We start from the raw sequence: 15189 nt of genomic DNA, 5'->3' as shown, positions 1-15189 counted from the left end.
GGGGCTGAGGGTGCTCACTGGACCCCGAAGGACATCTTTTCACTGGTATATGTGGGGCTTTCTGTGAGGCTCTGCTCGGGGAGGCTGGCCTGGCAGACAACCGTCTTCCCTCCATGGGCTGCACGCTCCCTCACTCCCTCTGGGGTTAGAAGAAGGGAGGAAAGGGGGGGGGGTGTCAGGGCTGTTATGTAAGAGACCAGCCTCTGCAGTGCCTGAGAAAGCCAGAGATGGAGCCAGAGGGGGCTCACACACACAGGGGCCCTCCTGTTCTCAAGCATCCTTCATTCATTCAACTTTCCCTGGGCACCTGCCACAAGGCACCAACCTGGCAAAGTCTAGGGCTGTACCATCCAACCGAAATGTGATCTGAGTCACAGGTGCCATTTATGATCTCCTATAGCCTTATTTTATTATTATTATTATTCTTTTTAATCCTCACCCGAGGACATTTTTTGCATTTATCTTCAGATAGAGTGGGAGGGAGAGAGGGAGGAAGAGAGAGAGAGAAGCATCAATGTGAGAGAGACACATCAACTGGCTGCCACCCCCACGATCCTAACCAGGGCCAGGAACAAACTGCAATCGAGGTACGTGCCATTAGCAGGAACCAAACCCAGGTCTCTCTGGTCCGCGGGCCGACGCTCTAACTGCTGAGCCAAACTGGCCAGGGCGTAGCCTTATTTAAAAAGTAAAAAAATCGGCCTGCGGACCAGAGAGTCCCAGGTTCGGTTCCTGCTAGGGGCACGTACCAAACCAAACCAAACCAAACAAAAAACAAAATAAAAAGTAAAAAGAAAAGGGTGAAATTCATTTAAATAACATAGTTTATGTAATCAAAAGTTATCATTTCAACAGGTAATCAATATAAAAATTGTTAATAAGACCACTTACATTATTTTTTTCTGTACTCGGTCCTCCAAAGCTGGTGTGTACTGTACATTTAGACTCTAAATCTTAGAGCATCTTGAATCAGACCAGCCACACTTCAAGTCCCCAAGAGCCACATGTGGCTGTCAGCTGCCATATCAGAAGGAATAGATCTAGAGATACTAAAAATAGTAACACCCAGACTCCTTATGGGAGGGGACAATGGCCCTGTTAGGGGGAGGGACATGTAAACAGCCAATGATGTAAATCAGAGCTTGGTGAGTGCTACAGGGTCCCAGAGTGAGCTGGTCTGTCTAGACTCTGGAGTCTTCTGCCATGGGCTCCGCAGACCAGGCTCAGGAGCCTGCTTTGTCACTTGGTACCCTGCATGGCGCCTGGTGAGCTGCAGATGCTGGTAGGCATTTAATGAATTAACCATAGGGAGATGCCTGAAAATTTGTCACCTGAGGATACTTTTTTTCCATTTATCTTCAGATAGAGTGAGAGGAAGAGTGGGGGGGAGGGGGAGGGAGAGAGAGAGAGACATCAATGTGAGAGAGACACATCGACTGGTTGCCTCCCGCACGACCCCAACCAGGGCCAGGATGAACCGCAACCAAGGTATGTGCCCTTGACCGGAATTGAACCCGCGACTCTTTGGTCATGCGGGCTGACGCTCTAACTGCTGAGCCAAACCGGCCAGGGTGCGAGATGCCTGAAAATTTCTAAGTGCTGGTCCTGGCCAGACAGCTGAGAACTCTCCCCATGCTCACGCGTGGAAGTGGAACTCCCAGAGGGCAACCTCACACCATCTGGGGAAGCTCATCTCCTGCCACCAACCACTCCCCTGATGGAGGTGTCTCCCAGAAACCCGTGACATGTGACCTTGAGGAGACAGCATGAGGGCATTCACTGCAGCATCTTGGGTAAAAGTTCGAACTTGGACATGCTCTGCGTGTCGGAAGAACGAACAGACCCCCTGCGGCACGTTATCATGACCTACTCATTCAGTGGGAAGCTGCCGGGAAACACTCGAAAGCTTATGGAGTGGCAGAAAAGCGAAACTGCGTGGTGTGACATCGATCTGAACGTCTGGAGAAAGACCCAGCAGTTTATGAACGTGCAGAAAACACTACAGAACTCTTCGAGAGGCCTTCAGATGAGGGGGTGATTCTGGGAGAGGACAAAGCGGGGATTATCTCAAGATTTTATCTTTCAAAACTTCAGCAAATATGGGGAAAGGCTAATCTATGTTAAGTACATGTCACGGGGACCTGTGTAGGTATTCCCTGTACTTTCCTACACTGGAACTGTTTCATAATAAACAAGCAAAACCCCTCTGAATTAAAAACCTGAACTAATGAGTGGCCTTGGGAAAGTCACCTCTCTTTTCTGCGCCGCGGTTTTCACTGAAACATGGGGTAACAATACCTATGTCACTGAGCTGACGTGGGGCAACAATGTGACTAGCCTCTGGGAATAGAAGCCCTCAATCCATAACTGTCGTGAATGTTTATTCAGGGCTTACTATGTGCTGGACACAAATAAACTGACTTAATGGCAACACATACAAAAGGAAGGCATCCTTATCCCCATTTGACAGTGGAAGACACTGAGGCAGAGAGGTTAAGTTGCCCAGCAGTACCAGTTAGTATGTGGGAGACCCGGGGTTTGAGCTCAGCCAGCCAGGTTCACGGTGGGCATTTTGACCCCCTTCCATATACTGCCTATAATCAGTGCTGTACCTCTTTCCTTTGCTGGAGATTAAAAATCATTTTTCAAGTCTGCAGGTGCAAATCACTCCCCAGTGCTCAGCTTAATCCTGAGAGAGGCAGGCGGTGCCCACTCGGCTGCAGACAGCTCAGCGCTGGGCCTTCTCCTCACCATGGACGAGTCCGCCTGGAAGACCAAAGTGCTGCCCGCCAACTTTAGGGAGTCCCCGTGCACAGCCAGTTCAATCAGCTTATTAAATGCTGCTGAGGACGTGTGGCCACCAGCAGCCTCATCTTGACATCTCCCAGCTATACAAATATTCAACGAGGGGGGCACACAGAAGGGGGAGTTCTGATCCGTAGATCTGCCTTTAAGTTGCCCTGGGACCGGCGCACGTCCGGGAGTGTGGGGGCCACGGCTCCCTTGCAGCCTAAAGACAAAACCAAACGCGCGGGAATTCTCTCCTTGGCGGCGGGCTCCACTCTCAGAGCAAATGAATTGTGCAGCCGATGAAGACCACGCTCCCCCGGGCACTGGCAGCCAACAGTGAGAAGAAAATGAACTTTCTTGTCTCCACGCCATTTAATTTCAATATCTCATTTAATTGAAGTGGGGGCGACTCCCACGGAACCGTGGCTGGGTGAGGATGGGGGCAGCGGCTCTGCCGCCTACTTCTCGAGTAGAAACTTCTGTAATCTTTACATTAAAAAAACAACAACAAACCAACCCAGGAACGTGTATGACTTGTGCCATAAGAAAATAAAGGTACAGTTTTTACAGTTCAGGAAGTGAGGTGCAGAGCAGTGTGTGCCACGCCGCTGGGCACACAGGCGGTGCTGTTAAATATCCATGAGAGGGGGAACAGCAAGGATGAAAAGAGGGCTCCTCCCCAGGGCCCTGGAGCAGCACCGGCCCAGGCTGCTTTCCCTCCAAGCCCTGGGAGGAAGCCCCTGCAAGGCTCCCAGTGGCCCCCCTCTTACCTCTAGGAGAAGAGATCAGTGGCCGTCTGGCATCTCAGCCTGGGGATAGTCGCTTGATCTTCTGGGGTGGCCATCTGGGCCGTGGCTGCTTTCTGTCCCCTGCTGGCCTGACTCTCTCCTGACTCTGCTCATTTGGACTAAATGCCTGCCCTTTGCAGAGAAGGGAAATTATCTTTAAGCTCAGGCCTTCCAATGGCCCCGTGGCTTTCGAAGCTTACTCCGTGCCATTAATCCCTGGCTCCTACCCCCAGTTCTGGCCTTGAGGAGAGAGGAACGGACCAACTGGAGCCCACGCAGAGGGAAGAAAGCCACGTGGCAAAGGGAATCAAAACCATGATGGGGGAGGAAGGAGATGAAGGACATGACTGTTTCTGAAAGGCTCTCCAGGGACTCTCATGGGGCCCGTGGGGGGTAGTTTCAGGAAATGGTTTATATATAGCAGAGAGGGAAATTTCCGGCAGTCAGAACTGGGTGCACTGCCTCAAGACCCCCAAGTTCCCGAGTCCGGGTGTGTCAGGTATGTGATCACCACACCGGTTATTTGGGTGGTTGACCCATGACTGACGGAGAGCCTGGGAGGGAGGCAGACTCCCCTGGGAGCAGGCTGCCTGTGGCCTCAGCTCTCTGAGCGGGGTGGGGGTTTGGGCAGGAAAAGCAGGTGCCCCCATAATGGTGGTGCTCCAGTGAAGCCCACAGGAGGTGGCAGACAAGCAGCCCCAGGGCAAGAGCAGCCCTGATGCAGGCCTGGGGGTTTTGAGCTGAAACAGGCCAGACGAGCACCCCCAGGTGAGCATGTGGATATGGTTTGGGTAGAGAGCTGCAGGTCTCTGCACATGGCTGAGGGCTGGAGTGGGTGGTGAGACCAGCCGGGCGGAGAGACTGGGATTTCCAGCAAGCTGGTAAGAGCCAAGTTAGCCGTGGCAAGGATGTCTGCTCAGACCCGTGAAAACCACCGAACCCACTCACACCCATTCTGAGAGGGGAGACCCCGAGGCAGTGAGCAGGTGGGCCTCTTTCCCCAGCACCTTCCCCAGGCTGCCCCTTAGCTCCGGAGCCTTTTGGCGTTCAAACAGAAGCATCACTAAAAGGCTCAGGTCTTGCCATGGCCAGTTTGGCTCAGCGGTTAGGGTTTTGACCTGCGGTCCAGAGAGACCCAGGTTCAGTTCCTGCTAAGGGCACGCAGTTTGTCCCCGGCCCTGGTTGGTCATGCGGGTGGCAGCCACTCATTGTGTCCCTTTCACATCCATGTTTCTCTCTCTCTCTCTCTCTCTCTCTATCTCTCTCTCTCTCTCTCTCTCTCTCTCTCTCTCTCTCCCCCTCTCTCTCACTCTATCTGAACAACAACAACAACAAAAATGGAAAAATATCCTCGGGTGAGGATAAAAAAATAAAATAAAATAAAAATGTCCTCAGGTCTGACCTTGTCAGGGGTAAAGAATGTTCTCGGAATGAAAGCCGGCGGTGCACCCTGGGAGGCCCAGGAAGAAGAGGTGGGCGCAGGGGCTGTGGGCTGGCCCGGAGCCCTAGCCTGGAGCCCTAGCCCCCACTCCCATGCCTAGGAACCGCCGTCCCTGAGTGGGAGAAGCAGAAGCCTTGGTTTCTGCAGCCTGTATCAGATCAGGCTAACGAGGGAGCAAAGTGGGTCATTGCCCCCCGCTGAGAGCCTCCGTGTGACCATATTCAGCCTGGTGAAGGCCCTGAGGGTCATTCTTGTCACTGCCCTGGGCCCACCTTAGTGACTTTTCCTTCCTAGAGTTTCTTTAGCGGTTCTGCGGTTCTACGCTTCTGAAAATGGATGTGAATGTAACACTGCTGATGGCTGGCCACTGCAGAGACCCACCCATTCTGTTTCTCAGCTGTTCGAAAGGACGGCGGCTGGAGGCAGAGTGGAACCCAGGCTCCTGCAGTAATCGAGGGAGCCCCAAGGCGCCGCCGGAAGCCGGGAGGGAAACGGTCGTGGGGGCAGTTTTCCCAGACTTGTCCTGACTTCTGGAACTGTCACCACACACATCAAAGGGCCCAGGACAGTCCCAGTGCTAGTCCAGCTCAGCTGCTCCTCTCGTCCCTCTGCTTAGGGGGGACAGGGTGCAGCTGAAGGCGGGCTGTCACATGGACCGTGTGAGGCCGAAAGGACCATCTGGCTAACATAGCCTCTCCAGTCCTTGGCTGCGGGGTTTGGGGCTAAGTAGTGAACATCCCTGTAGGCCCGTCAGCCCCAGCTTGCTAACTGGTGACTGTGTGTACTTCCCGCACATATCTGAAGGCAGGAGGCCCTGCAGTGTGGGGGTTTTGTGTCCTGCCAGCGTCTGGGCTGGTAGGTGGCCAGGTCTGTCTCAGTAAAGGGCCCTGTGGCCTCACCGTTTCTTTGTTAGTTGATTGGGGAGGCTTTGCCGGCTCTGGGGCAGTGGAAGTTTCTGGCTAAGAAAGGCTAAATGTGCCAGCACAGGCCTGGCCGGTTTGGCTCAGCGGTTAGCGTGTCGGCCTGCGGTCCAGAGAGACCCGGGTTCAGTTCCCGCTAAGGGCACGTACCTCGGTTGCAGTTTGTCCCCGGCCCTGGTTGGTCGTGTCCTTTTCACGTTGATGTTTTTTTCACTCTCTTCCTCCCACTCTATCTGAACAAAAAATGGAAAAAAGTCCTCGGGTGAGGATAAAAATAAATAAATAAATAAATAAATAAATAAATAAGCCAGCCAGCACAAAACCATGGTCCTCCTGGCTCTGGGAGGGGTGCAGGTGTGTGGGGAGTTGATGGCAAACCTGTGTCTGTGAGGGGTGGAGAGATGAGCTGTGATGCAGGGGGACCCAGCCACCCAGCCAGCTGTGAGTCTGTGGTGCTCCTTCCCCAGTGACTCAGCAAACAGGAGACCACGGCTGAACTGTCTGGGGTGCTCTGGAGGTCTTGCCCCAGCTGACAGCTCCCAGTTGAGAGGGGACAATAAATGACAAGATTTATTCAGCTCCAGGCTTAGCTAATGACTCTCAATCTCCTACCCAAATCAACCCGGAGACAATGAGGCAGACAGCCAGGCTCTGCGAGAGGGGCTTGTCGGAGACCAGGTCCTTTCCCTGTGGCTTCTGTTTCTGGGAAGGGGGCGGGCGTCTGGGTGGGGCTGGGGTCTGTTTGTGACAGGTACCCCCCAGGTGCTTCAGTAAGCTGGAACCAACAAAGGCAGTTTCACAGGAGATACTAGGCAAGGTGGGAAGTGGGTTGGGGGAGGGAGGGCGGGAGGGTAAACTCCTAAATCCCACATGTTCTCGTGTTACAGGGAGCCTCTGGGTCATTAGCAGAGAGGAGGAAAATCTGTAAGCAGGGAGGACCACTTCCTTTTCCTGATTCCCTGTAAAGATTTTCATCCCTTCCTAAATGCCCTCTCGCCCTGCCCCACGGAGCCTGAGCAGGTAGCACCCACACATACTTCTCCATGCCAGACATGGGGGACCCAGCCTAGTCTGGACGAACAGGTATCTGGGGCATCAGAGATGCCAAGGAAAGGAGATGGGAAGGAGATAAGTCAGCTGCGACCCTGCCCCCAGGCCTAACCCCCTGGGCGGATGGTTCCCACACCCACGGCCAGGCGCTGTCCTCCATCCAGTCCTTAGTCCCGAGGGTACGGTGGGGGCAGAGCTACAAGGAACTGGCCCAAGCACAGGTGAGGCAGTGGCCAGAGACAGGAAACACTTCAGTTCTCTTGACTCCTCACCCACATTCCCCACCCAAACTCCTGGGGGCCGGTCACTCCCTGCCACCCGCATCCTGGCTCTGTCCATCTCTGTGCCTCTACTGCCCCAAACACAGCATCCAAAGGGCTAATGGAAGGGCAGTGAGTCAGCTGGGTTAGCGGCTGCAGAGAGGGGGTAGGGGCCAGTGCCCAGCACCCATGTCCTGACTTTCCTGCAGGCCCCAGGAAGGGATCGGGTCCACAGAGGAGTGACCTAGGCCATGCCCACATGGGGCTTGTCTCCATGGTGGGTAACCTGGGAAACACATTTGGGAAGGGAGCCAAGAGACCCCTTGCTGAAAACAGAAAACGACTCAGTTGAATCTTAACATCCTTTGGGCCCTGGGCTTCTCCCCATCTGTTTGATCCCCATCCAAAACACACTTCCCTCTTTTCTGCTATTGACTTGCCCAGCCCTGCCTCAGTTTCCCTCAGCCCAGATGTGAGTGGCAGCCCGATGTATGGCTGCGGAGGCAGGTGCCTCAGCATCCCTCCTGGGTAATCCCATAATGCGTGGATGAGCAGTGCCCTCCTCCCCAGGCCTCCAGCTGGACACAGCCTGCTATAAAGGCACCCTGGGTCTCTGGAGTTTTGAGGACTGCTTCTTAGCCCAGAAGTAATTTGGCAGAGAGCTTACCTGACCTGAGGCAACCATTTTATCAGCAGGATCTACACAGGGCTTTTGAGCTCCTCAGAAGTCAGGCACTGAGTAAATCCCAGGAATTATAGGTGATTAGCAGAACAATTCTATTCCAGGTCTAGCTCTGAGCGGCAGGACAGGACCAGGTGGGAGGCCAGGATGGTAGAGGTGGCCACATGGATAGCAGTCTTCCTGAAAGTCTGCAGAGGGAAACGTAGGCTAGGAGAAACCCACAGCTGAGATCCTCAACCCCAAATTGTTACTCTCTATTTGCCTAGGCCAGGTAGTAAAGCTGTTTCAAGATCACCCTAGCCCAGCTGGTGTGGCTCAGTGGTTGAACGTTGATCCACGCACCAAGAGGTTGCTGGTTCGATTCCTGGTCCGGGCACATTCCCAGGTTGTGGGCCTGATCCCCAGTGGGGGGCATGCAGGAGGTGGCCAGTCGATGTTTCTCTTACCCTCTCTCTCTAAAAATCAATAAAGAAAAACAAAATTAAGAAAAGAAGAGCACCCTAGCCCAGCATTCTTTGTTTGAGCTATGGAGGCTGCTCTGTTTGGATTCCTTCTGACACCGAGTCACAGTAGATGACATCGTCCTGGGGTATTCAGGACATTTTCACTGTGCACACGAGGAGATTCTGCTTCTTGACATTTTCTTCCATTAACAAACGGACTCTTGGTTTTCAGTTTGCTTCTCCTTGATGACATGAGTTGAAAATATTTGCCTATGCTTATTGGCCATTCGGGTATCTTCTTTTGGGAAGTGCCTGATCAATTGGGTTGTCTTTTCTTTTCTTTATTTTTTAAATTGACCTGTAATTTTGAATATATTTAGATATATTGGATAGAATTCTTCTGTGGGGTAACTGTAGTATAAGTGAATATCTTCTGTCTCGGACTTTCCTTTTCAACATCCAAATTGTGTTTTAATGAACAAAACTTTGGATTTTAATGTAGTACTATTTATTGTCTCTTTGTGCCCTGTTTAAAAGTATTTGCCAAGCCCAAGGTCATGAATACATTCTCCTGTTAAATTCTGGAAACTCTTTCATTTTACTTTTCATATTTAGGCCAATAATCCATGAGATACCATTAAACATCACCAAGATGTTTGAAATTAAAAAGACCGATAACGGCCCTGGCCAGTTTGGCTCAGCGGTTAGAGCGTCGGCCTGCGGTCCGGAGAGACCTGGGTTCGGTTCCCGCTAAGGGCACGTACTTCGGTTGCAGTTTGTCCCCGGCCCTGGTTGGTTGTGCGGGTGGCAGCCACTCGATGTGTCCCTTCACGTCGATGTTTCTCTCTCTCTCTCCCTTCCACTCTATCTGTACAAAAAATGGAAAAATATTTTTGGGTGAGGATAAAAAAAAAAAAAAAAAAAAAAAGACCGATAACGAAGTGTTGGGTGATTAGCAGAACAATTACAACACGGAGAAACTGCAGCTCTCAAACACCCCGTGTGCAGGGTGTTCAACTGAGAATATGTCCTAAGAGGATGAACAAACACCCCCAATAGGTTCACATCTACGTAAAACCCTGAAAGAATTGTGCACGTGTGTGCATGAAAAAGCACATACAAGAATGTTAACTGCAGCCCGGCCGATGTGGCTCAGTGGATTGAGCGGCGTCCCATGGACTGAGAGGTCCTGATTTGATTCCTGGTTGGGGCACATGCCCGGGTTGTGGGCTCGATCCCCAGTGGGGGGTGTGCAGGAGGCAGCTGATGGATGTGTCTCTCTCACATGGATATTTCTATCTCTCTCTCTCCCTTTCTTTCTCTCTAAAAAGCCAATAAAAAAAACAAACAAAAAGAATGTCAACTGTAACAATATCCGTATTAGCCCTCCCAACTGAGCACAAAAGTTGGGAGGCTTTGGCTAGAAATAAATGGTAAAGATTTATTCAAGGTTTGCGAATCTTAAACCCAACGAGGTAGTAACCAGAGTGTTCTGAAGAAGAAAAACTAAGTTCCTACAGTAAAAATATGCTCTTAAGAAGAATCAGTCCTGCATTCTTAGCCTCTGGATTGGTCCAAGGTGGTGATCCTCTGGATGACTGGCGTCCTGGACCCGTGAGCATTCTTTCCTGAACCCTTCAGGGGGCAACCAGAGGGTTAGCTCTAGGCCTATACATCTGTATCTCCTGGGGGGTTCAAAAGTTTAAGTTCCCAGGCTACTTAAAGCAAGATATCGTTTCCTCTGCTTCTACTTGACTTTAGTAATTTCACAGCTTGATGATAGTGCCTCCACTTTATTTCTTCACTCATTAAACAGCACAGGTTGGGAAGGCAGTATAAACAAAAGCAAGAAAGGTAAGCTGCTGTTACCTTTTGAGAACAAATGCTTTCATTCACCTCACTTACTCTTTTGAATAATCGATGTTCACTGAATGTTTACTGTGAATAAGCACTTATCAGTCTGGCCAATAATATGTCCTAGAATTGTTAAAACATTAGCAGTTAAACCCTGGCCAGTTTGGCTTAGCGGTTGAGCATCGGCCTGCAGACCAGAGAATCCCGGGTTTAGTTCCCACTAGGGGCACGTACCACCAAAAAAAAAAAAAAAAAAAAAAAAAAGAAAGAAAGAAAGAAAATATATAAACATTAGCAGTTAAGAACTTTTTTCTTTTCCTTTTTTTTTCAGATAGAGCGGGAGAGAGGGAGGAAAAGGGAGGAAGAGAGAGAGAGAGAGAGAAACATCAATGTGAGAGAGACACATTGAGTGGTTGCCACCCACACGACCCCAACCAGGGCCGGGGAAAAACTGCAACTGAGGTACGTGCCCTTAGCAGGAACCGAACCCAGGACTCTCTGGTCCACGGGCTGACGCTCTAACCGCTGAGCCAAACCTGCCAGGGCAAGAACTTTTTTCAGTACAAACTTAAAACATTCTATTAAGTGCTAGCACGAGAATGACTTCTTCTGGTCTTCATGACGTCACTGTAAGCAGGTATCACTCTAATTTTTCACACCAGATGCGAGAGGTAACTCGCCCACAACCACAGAACTAGAAAATGGCAAAGCTGGCACTCAGACTAATCCCCACCACACACCTCCTCTTATTAGCTGGTACTAGACATGCTGCAGTTGTGGAGTATTCGAGGAAGAAATGAGGCACTGCTGGGGCAACAGGAAGATGCTCTTTTTTGAGAACATCCAATCCTGAGACATGATCAACTCTTCTTTAGTAATGAAGTAAACGGAGAAGGGACCTGGAGGGCACTAAATCTGGTCCACCCTAGGTTTTCACTTAATCCTGTGCTTGGGGAGCACCAAGGGCCCTTGGCAAACACCTCAAGGAGTCTTGCCCAAAGAACTTCACGAGTATTGTGAAACTCAGTTATTCACAGATTTATTAACGGTCTCTGGAATGTGTTTCAGACAGCACTAAATATAGGATGCTAATCTGCTGTACAAGGCAACTCAAGTTCAACCAAAGGTTTCCTCTAGTCCAACTCCAGTAGATGCTTGGCTGGCACCTGCCATATTCTAAAAGCAAAAGACCAGGAGAACACAATCCTGCAGTTCTAAAGCTGAACTAGATCTCACATCCTAAAGAAAAATCTCCAGATCACTACAAGGAAATATCCACCCCAAGAAGTAGATCCTTAAGGAAGAAAAGATTCCTCAGAATGGCTATTTCTAGGAAATAATAAACTTGATCAGATTTTGCATCACATTCAAGAATATCTTAAGCATTTTTTTAATTTAAAAAGTTTTTTTTTTCTTTATTGATTTTAGAGAGAAAGGGAGAGGGAGAGATAGAAACACTGATGAGAGAGAACATCGATTGGCTGCCTCCTGCATGTCCCCCACTGGGGATCGGTGACCGGGAATCAAACTGGCAACCTCTTGGTGTACGGGTCAATGCTCAACCACTGAGACACATCGGCCAGGCTATTTTAAGCATTTTAAGGGGTAACAGTCAACATTATGAAAATAAACATTTATCCTCTGGATTCTGAGGTATATGGAAATAAATTAGTTCAACGCATTACCTACCGGAGAGCTGGCGGGCTTTCTATTGAACTGAAGAAAACAATCCAATGCTTGAGACAGAGTTGATGGAAAGCCTTAACATATGTCAATTAGTGAGCGGAAGTCTATTTTTAAATTCAGCTCTCCTCACTAAAATTGCTAAAAATGTCCACAGGGTATGGAGATTAATGCCCATGGCTATTTTCCACTTACCATGATGTCATAAAGTAGCTACTGTGTTAAGATAGACAAAATACTAAAAAAAGGTCCATTTTAGAAGTATTTTTCTTTTGAAGGCAAAACAAAAAAGGTAGGTGAGCTCTGGCCGGTTTGGCTCAGCGGTTAGAGGTTAGAGTGTTGGCCCGAGGACCGGAGGGTCACAGGTTTGATTCCTGGTCAAGGGCATATACCTGGAAGGCAGGTTTAATCCTGGCCCTGGTCCGGGCATGAGAGGGAGGCAACTAATTGATATGTCTCTCTTATCAATGTTTCTCTCTCTCTCTCTCCCCCCTCCACTCTCTAAAAATCAATGAAAAAAATATCCTCGGGTGAGGATTAACAAAAACAAAAACAGCCCTGGCCGGTTTGGCTCAGCGGTTAGAGCGTCGGCCTGCGGTCCAGAGAGACCCGGGTTCGGTTCCTGCTAAGGGCACGTACCTCGGTTGCAGTTTGTCCCCGGCCCTGGTTGGTTGTGTGGGTGGCAGCCACTCGATGTGTCCCTTTCACGTCGATGTTTCTCTCTGTCTTCTTCTCTCTCCCTCCCACTCTATCTGAACAAATGGAAAAACGTCTTCGGGTGAGGATAAAACAAACAAACAAACAAAAAAACAAACAAAAGGTAGGTGATGAAAAGTGAGAATTACTATCTGCAGGAACAATAGGTTTCCCAAGTACATCAATCAGAAAACTAAGCGATTAAGTCAAAGCTAACTATACAGAACTTTTTATACTGATGAGACTTAAAAATACCAGATCGCAGGAAAATTAACTTGAAAATTCAAATTACTCAAGATTTCCGAGCCGTTTTCTACTCTCTGTTAACCTAATTTTATCTGAAGTAGCAAAACCAATTTTTCCTTAGCAAGCACATTGCTTTTTGTTATTTATGAAGTTAATGCTTACTTTCCCATGTTTAGTATCCTCAGTTCTTAAATGCAACCATGATTAGAAATGGGAAATAACAATTTTTTTTAATCCTTACCAGAGGATATTCCTTCAAATATTTCAGAAAGAGTGGGGAGAGGAGAAAGAGAGAGAGAGAGAGAGAGAGAGAGAGAGAGAGAGAGAGAGAGAAACATCGATGTGAGAGATACACATCAATTGGCTCCCGCATGACCCTGACCAGGGCTGTGACAAACCACTACCAAGGTACGTGCCCTTGGCCAGAATCAAACCCACGACTCTTTGGTCCATGGGCTGACCCTCTAACCACTGAGCCAAACTGGCCAGGGCAGGAAATGACAATTTTTATATAAACTAATAATGAATTTGTTCTACTCGTCTCTCAATGGATGGATGCTATGCAAGAGAAACATTTTCACCAGTATAATTTTAAGCATATGGATGACTCTCGGGGGATATCTCCACACACACATAACCTCTTTCCTCTCTAAGCCCCTCAGATTTAAGAAAAAATTAAGAAACTTTTTTTTTTTTTATCCTCACCCGAGGACATTTTTTGATATTTTGTTCAGATAGAGTGGGAGGGAGAGAGAGAGAGAAACATCGACGTGAAAGAGACACATCGAGTGGTTGCCACACACTCAACCCAAGCAGGGCCGGGGACAAATTGCAACCGAGATACGTGCCCTTAGCGGGAACCGAACCCGGGTCTCTCCAGACCGCAGGCCAACTCTCTAACCGCTGAGCCAAACCGGCCAGGGCAGAAAGAATTAAGAAACTTTTCATGGACAAATGGTTCTTTAAAGTACAAATGCACTCTGCATTACTCCTTTAAGTATTTTTTATACAAAGGCAGAGTATGAATACACTGATAGGCTTTCACTCTTCTCCTGGGTGGGGAAAAACGAAGCCAGTTCCTCGGGCCAGGGAGCCTGGAGGAACAGAGGCCACACAGCAAGGCTTAGCCAGAGAGGGGCAGGGAGCCCAGCACAGGGGCTGGGGGCTCAGCAGAGCCTTTGGCCATTTCTACAAGGATATAGGAGCAGGTACTGTGATCTTGGAAATGTTTTTCTTTTTCCACAAATATGTTCTTTCCTTCCAAATATTTAGTATGCTTTCTTCTGAAAAGCTAAGCCCGACTCGGCCGTGGGAAGGATCTGGTTCTAGGCTGAAATCTACAGTAAAGGATGGCACCTGTTCCTGGAAGCTGGTGGGAGAATCAAGTGTAAGAATTCCACAGGAGGTCAAGTGAGGGAAAACGATGGCTTTAGGACTATATTTAAAATGCCTCCCCAACTAGCCTTAGCCACACCTCGATGCCAGGTAGCTCTGGCCTTGAACTGGAGATAGCACACACTCATCCGAGTTCCAGGAAAAGACAGCCCTTCTGTGCTGAATGCAGGAGACGATTCTTACACCTTTTTGGAACAAGAGTGCCCACAGTCCTGGGTTCGAAGGTGAGGACAGCGAGAAAGATAAAGTCACTGATCTATCGCTGTTTGTGTTCCCCAAACATATTCACGTCAGCTTCAAAAGTTAAGGGGTATTTGCCCTGGCCGGCTTGGTTCAGTGGTTACAGTGTCCACCCTAGGTCCAGAGAGACCCGAGTTTGCTTCCCGCTAAGGGCACGTGCCGCGGTTGAGGTTTGTCCCTGGCTCAGGTTGGGGTCATGTGGGTGGCGGCCAGTCGATGTCTGTCTCTCATGTCGATGTTTCTCTCTCTGTCTTCCTCCTCTCTCCCTCTTGCTCTACCTGAAGATGAATGCAAAAATGTCCTCGGGTGAGGATTTGAAAAAAAAAAAAAAGTTAAGGGGTGTTTGAAGAAAGGGGAAGAGAGAATTTGGTGGATTAAATAAAGCACATCTATTATAAGCAATGTCTGAAAAAATTTTTCTATTCGTCAATAGAAAATGATCGCTGTGTCACAAACCCTTTCAATAGATTATGCCAATTGCTACAAATTTCCTTCATGTAGTCAAAGAAAAAGACAGTAGGAAAGATAGGATTCTCTGAACTCTGCACAAAATAATTCATATAAAAAATGCAATGGTACCATCAAATTTCCCCATCAGCTTCCTATGAGCGGGTTAAAAAGTTTAACCATAATAAGTTCCATGTATAAACATTACAGACAGGCTCTGTAAAACTTGGGGAATCTACGTTTTGCTTTGCTCC

This window comes from Molossus molossus, unplaced genomic scaffold (assembly GCF_014108415.1).
Source record: "Molossus molossus isolate mMolMol1 unplaced genomic scaffold, mMolMol1.p scaffold_m16_p_21, whole genome shotgun sequence".
NCBI classification, from domain to species: domain Eukaryota; kingdom Metazoa; phylum Chordata; class Mammalia; order Chiroptera; family Molossidae; genus Molossus; species Molossus molossus.
This window is presented reverse-complemented; position numbering follows the sequence as displayed.